The 5,758-nt window shown below is 44.6% G+C and overlaps 1 pseudogene; it reads left to right on the top strand.

The window, feature by feature from the left end:
- Positions 1 to 3,064: 3,064 nt before the first annotated feature.
- Positions 3,065 to 5,046, top strand: LOC117551580 (annotated as a pseudogene).
- The last annotated feature ends 712 nt before the right edge of the window (positions 5,047 to 5,758 follow it).

Here is a 5,758-nt window from a genome sequence, read left to right as displayed (position 1 = left end):
GCAATGAGGCCAGATTATCATCTCATACCGTGACCCGAACCAGGGAGGATCAGGCAAATACACCCACTCATTCACAGATGGACACACACACACACACACACACACACACACACACACACACACACACACACACACACACACACACACACACACACACACACACATACACACACACACACACACACACACCACACACACACACACACACACACACACACACACACACACACACACACACACAGTTTATTTTTCAGTTTTATTTTTAAATGTATTACCTCTTAGTTTTACTTCCTGTCAAGATTGACTTCCTGTCTTTAGTTTCCCTCTTCCCTGATTGTCTCATTACCTATGGCCATGTCTCAATTCAGGGGTTGTATCCTTCAAAGGCTGCATTCATAGACCGCATACGTCACTTCCGCCGAAAGAAGGCTGTCCCAATAAAATGACTTCCGGTCTCCCCAGCAGAGTAGATTTAAGAGCAGCAGCAAGCGGAGGAATCACTAATAAATGTGAGTATTGTGTTTTAACTTACTTTAAATGAACTATAGTGTGCAACTCGATTTTGACAGGATAACAACTGGTGACTTCTAGAATTGTGTGAGTAACATTTTGTTTTTAGACTTCTCTGTTTCAGTGTGTGTACTCTGTATAAATGCTCTGTAGTTGATCTGACTGAAATTGTGGTTTTAAATCTCAAAACCGCTACAGTATCTGTCAGGCAGAAACTTGGGACAAGTAATTTGACTGAAACCTTAAAACTGAACTAACTGACTGCTAGGGTTAACTTTGATTTAAACATTTGTAGAATACTAAGAGCTTTATTGAGTAGGTGTAACTGTATTAAGGGTTAAACTCATAACTTTATAACTTAGGGTTTAATGTAATTGTAAAAACCATTGGGCCACTGAAAAGACACAATAACAACTCAGGAGGGAGCCAGTCTCGATTTCTTTTTGAGGGCCACCAGCTGCAGAGAGTGAACTAATTAAAGGGACGTGGCCCCACAGCTGTGAGAACTCAGCAATCAGGTGTCAATTTTAGGTAGCACTTTCCTGGAGCGTCAGCTTCACAGTCAGAGAGACGAAGACTGACAAAGACAATAGAGTCCTGCGGGAGTAAGACTGACAAAGAAAATAGAGTCCTGCGGGAGTCACAAGGGTGGCAAAGAGGAGGCAAATACTACTCTGATTGAGCTAAGTATCGCTGGTGTTTTATTTGGTTGTTTAGCCCCTCATGCTATAATCATGTGTATTTTCTCCATTCCTGTTCATGTGTCTTCTCGTAATTATCACTGGCCCCGTGTATCTCGTAATCGATATAACCGGCCTGCTCTCGTCTATCCCACATGCTCCACTGACATCCAACATCTAATTTCAGGCGGCCTGTGGAATTGCCACTCAGCTGTTCCTAAGGCTGACTTCATCTCTGGCTACGCCTTCCTGCAGTCTCTGGATTTCCTTGCTCTCACTGAGACCTGGATTACTCCATCCAACACATCCACCCCAGCAGCTCTCTCCACAGCATATTCCTTCTCCCATACACCCAGACCCACTGGCAGAGGAGGTGGCACTGGTCTCCTGCTCTCTCCCAAATTGAGCTTTTCCCTCTTCAAGCTACCTAACTTCACTCCTTCCACCTTTGAATTCCATGCCGTCACAGTAACCCATCCTATACAATTAACCATTGTTGTTCTCTACCGTCCACCAGGCGCCTTGGGGGACTTCTTGGAGGAATTAGATCATCTCCTCTCACACATCCCTGAAACTGGCCCTCCCGCTGTACTTCTCTGAGACTTCAACCTCCAGACAGGGAAGATGGACGAACTAACATCTCTGTTAACCGCCTTTGCTTTCTCACTGTTTCCGTCCCCACCAACTCATAAAGCTGGCAATGTCCTTGATCTCATATTCTCAAGGACCTGCTCTACTTCTAACCTCTCTGTAAACCCGCTCCACACATCTGATCACTTCTTCATTTCATTCTCTCTACCCCTTTCCAAACATAACAAACTAATCTCTTCTCATCCTGCACCTGTCCGCCGTAACCTTCGTTCCCTCTCCCCCTCTACCTTTGCCTCATCGGTGTTCTCAGCCCTCCCTTCCTCTGACTCGTTCCAACTCCTGCCTCCGAACTCTGCTGCAGAAACTCTCCTCTCTACTCTCTCATCCTCTCTGGACTCTCTCTGTCCTCTCACATCTCGGCAGGCTCGTCAGTCCCCTCCTGCTCCCTGGCTAAATGATGCACTGCGTGCTAATAGAACCGTCCTTCGGGCAGCAGAGCGGAAACGGTGGAAATCCAAACACCATGACGACCTCCTAACCTACCAGGCTCTCCTCTCCTCTTTCTCTGCTTCCATCTCTCAGGCAAAAAGCACTTTTTTTCAAGATAAGATCCAATCTTCCTATTCCAATATCAAAAAACTATTTTCCATCTTCTCCACCCTCTTGGACCCTCCAAAAGCCCCTCCCCCCCTCCTCACTTCTGTCAAGCGACTTTGTTAACCACTTTGAAAAAAAGGTTGATGATATTCGCTCTTCTTCTTCTGACTCACCTTTACTCACCGCTGGGTCACCAGACCCTTCTTTCACCAACACACTTACCTCCTTTTCCCCTCTCTCTCCAAGTGAGGTTCTTACCCTCATTACCTCTGCCCGCCCTACCCACCTGTCCTCTGGACCCTATCCCTTCAAACCTCCTTCAGACTATCGCTCCTGATATTCTACCGTTTCTCTCCCATTTCATCAACACTTCTCTAACTTCTGGTCACTTTCCAAACAGTCTCAAGGAGGCAAGAGTAAACCCTCTCCTAAAGAAACCCACTCTCAACCCGTCTGATGTTATAAACTACAGGCCTGTCTCTCTCCTCCCGTTCCTGTCCAAAACACTTGAATGCGCTGTCTTTAAACAACTCTCCTGTTATCTCCATCAGAACAACCTTCTGGATCCGCACCAGTCTGGTTTCAAGGCAGGTCACTCCACAGAAACGGCCCTCCTTGCTGTCACTGAGGAACTGCACACTGCTAAAGCAGCCTCCCTCTCCTCTGTCATCATCCTTTTGGACCTGTCTGCTGCATTCAACACGGTGAATCATCAGATCCTCCTTCGCACTCTCCAAGAACTTGGAGTTTCAGGCTCTGCACTTTCCCTCATCACCTCATACCTCAAAGACCGCACCTACAGGGTAACTTGGAGAGGGTCGGAGTCCGACCCTTGTCAATTAACTACAGGGGTCCCTCAGGGCTCTGTTCTTGGTCCCCTCCTCTTCTCCTTGTACACAAACTCGCTCGGATCTGTCATTAGCCCGCATGGTTTTTCATACCACTGCTACGCTGACGACACCCAATTAATTCTGTCCTTTCCCCGCTCAGAGACCCAGGTCGTCGCAACGCATCTCTGCTTGTCTAGCTGACATCTCTCAGTGGATGTCTGCTCACCACCTCAAGCTCAACCTTGACAAGACTGAACTGTTTTTCCTTCCGGGAAAAGATTGTCCCACTCTTGATCTGACAATCAACATCGGCACCTCTGTTGTTTCCCCGACTCAGACTGCAAGGAATCTGGGTGTGATCCTAGATAACAACCTGTCCTTCACTGCAAACATCGCTGCTACAACCCGCTGCTGCAGATACACGCTTTACAACATCAGGAGGATACGTCCCCAGCTGACCCAGAAAGCGACGCAGGTTCTGGTCCAGACTCTCGTCATCTCACGCCTAGACTACTGCAACTCCCTCCTGGCTGGTCTACCTGCATGTGCCATCCGACCTCTGCAGCTCATCCAGAATGCAGCGGCTCGTCTGGTCTTCAACCTTCCTAAATTCTCCCACACCACGCCGCTCCTCCGCTCCCTCCACTGGCTTCCGGTAACTGCTAGAATCCACTTCAAGACCCTGGTACTTGCGTACCATGCTGCGAATGGATCTGGCCCTTCCTACATCCAGGACATGGTTAAACCGTACACCCCAGCACGTGCACCCCGCTCTGCATCACACCAAACAGCTCGCTGCACCCTCGCTGCGAAGGGGACCCAAGTTCCCATCAGCAAAAAACACGTGGGTTTGCTATCCTGGCTCCAAAATGGTGGAATGATTTCCCCATTGACATCAGGTCAGCAGATAGCTTACACACCTTCCGGCGCAGACTGAAAACTCAATCTCTTTCGACTCCACTTCGAGCGATAGAACTATTAACAAAGCACTTATATACTAATAAAGGACTGGCTTACCTAAAGCCAGTTGATTAGCACTTGAAATGTTTTGGCTCTATGAAACCCTGATGTACTTATACGATTCTGTTTTCTTCAAGTTTGTATTTTGTTGGTCAAACGCACTTATTGTAAGTCGCTTTGGATAAAAGCGTCAGCTAAATGCAATGTAATGTAATGTAATGTAACTAACGTCACACACGTCAAACCCAAAGGGGCATTAAAATGTACATTTTCATTAAATAATACGGATAAATACGTGACGTTAGTGACGCTAAATAGCTAGCTGGACGTGTTGCACTGTTGGTTTACACTTATTTTTGTATTCAATTCAGAAGTCATACCGAGATCTTGGCTCTGTTATAGATAAGTTATACTTTATATTACATCTATAAATAGACCAAAGTGAAAACATTTAGCCTACAGTAAAATTTAGCCTACAGTAAAATGCTACCCTGAGGTACCTGCTGTTTGCTTTATTTATTTCTTTGACATGTTGCAATGTTTTACTGTTTATTCAATTTTGTATTCAGCTCATGCTAAAAAGAAAGCCTATTTGAAATATTGACAGCAGCCTTTTGCTTGATTTTTGTTTTGCAGTGCTGTCAAAGGGATGCAAGTGTGACTGTCACTTCATCTCTTTAGTTTTTAAAAAAACAAAATAGTACATAAAATAATCTTTTAGGGATTGTTTTGTCTGAAATGCTTAGAGTTACATTTTGCAATAATACTTTTGCAATCCTGTGTTTAATATGATTAATTCACTTTTTTTTCTTTTCTCTTGTTTTCTCTGTGATTAGGACAATTCTGGAGAAATGGATCTGCTGGAGAAGGACCCCTAATCTGAAAAGTGCACAGCGGAATCATCAGGACAGGTGCTGGAGAAAACGTCGATCAGGAACATCCTCCACCCAAACCTCTGCTCACTGCCGTTAAGCCTTACATACTTTTACTTCAAATTAACACATTTCATCTGTGTGGACTTATAGTACTTCTCATTTTGCATATTCTGTATATACTTATTCAAGGATGTAACTTTGGTTTGAGAAGTGTGGGGGGACACAAAACAGGGGGTCCTCCGCAATGAAACATTTTCTCAATTGAATTCCATTTCCTGCCTTTCTACAAATATATTAGGGACTATGGTGTTAACAAATCCAAGAAAAATGTGTAGTGTATATAATGAGTGTGCACACGTATCTAGTATCCTATCCATGTGAACCTGTTTTATTTGTGATGACCTCACATCCTCTAGGGGGGGTCCGGGGGCATGCACCCCGGGAATATTTGTTTATTTAAATTGATCAATCAATCTGGTGCACTTTGAGGGCAACATTAAGAGATTTATTAGATTGTTTTTCTGTGTCCTTTCTTTTAATATACAGTTGCAAGAAAAAGTATGTGAACCCTTTGGAATTACCTGGATTTCTGCATAAGTTGGTCATAATGTGTTCTGATCTTCATCTAAGTCACAACAATAGACAAACACAGTCTGCTTAAACTAATACCACACAAACAATGATATGTTTTTATTGAACACACCATGTAAACATT

The sequence above is a fragment of the Gymnodraco acuticeps genome, unplaced genomic scaffold (genome assembly GCF_902827175.1).
Source record: "Gymnodraco acuticeps unplaced genomic scaffold, fGymAcu1.1, whole genome shotgun sequence".
In the NCBI taxonomy this organism is placed as follows: Eukaryota; Metazoa; Chordata; class Actinopteri; order Perciformes; family Bathydraconidae; genus Gymnodraco; species Gymnodraco acuticeps.
This window is presented reverse-complemented; position numbering and strand designations above follow the sequence as displayed.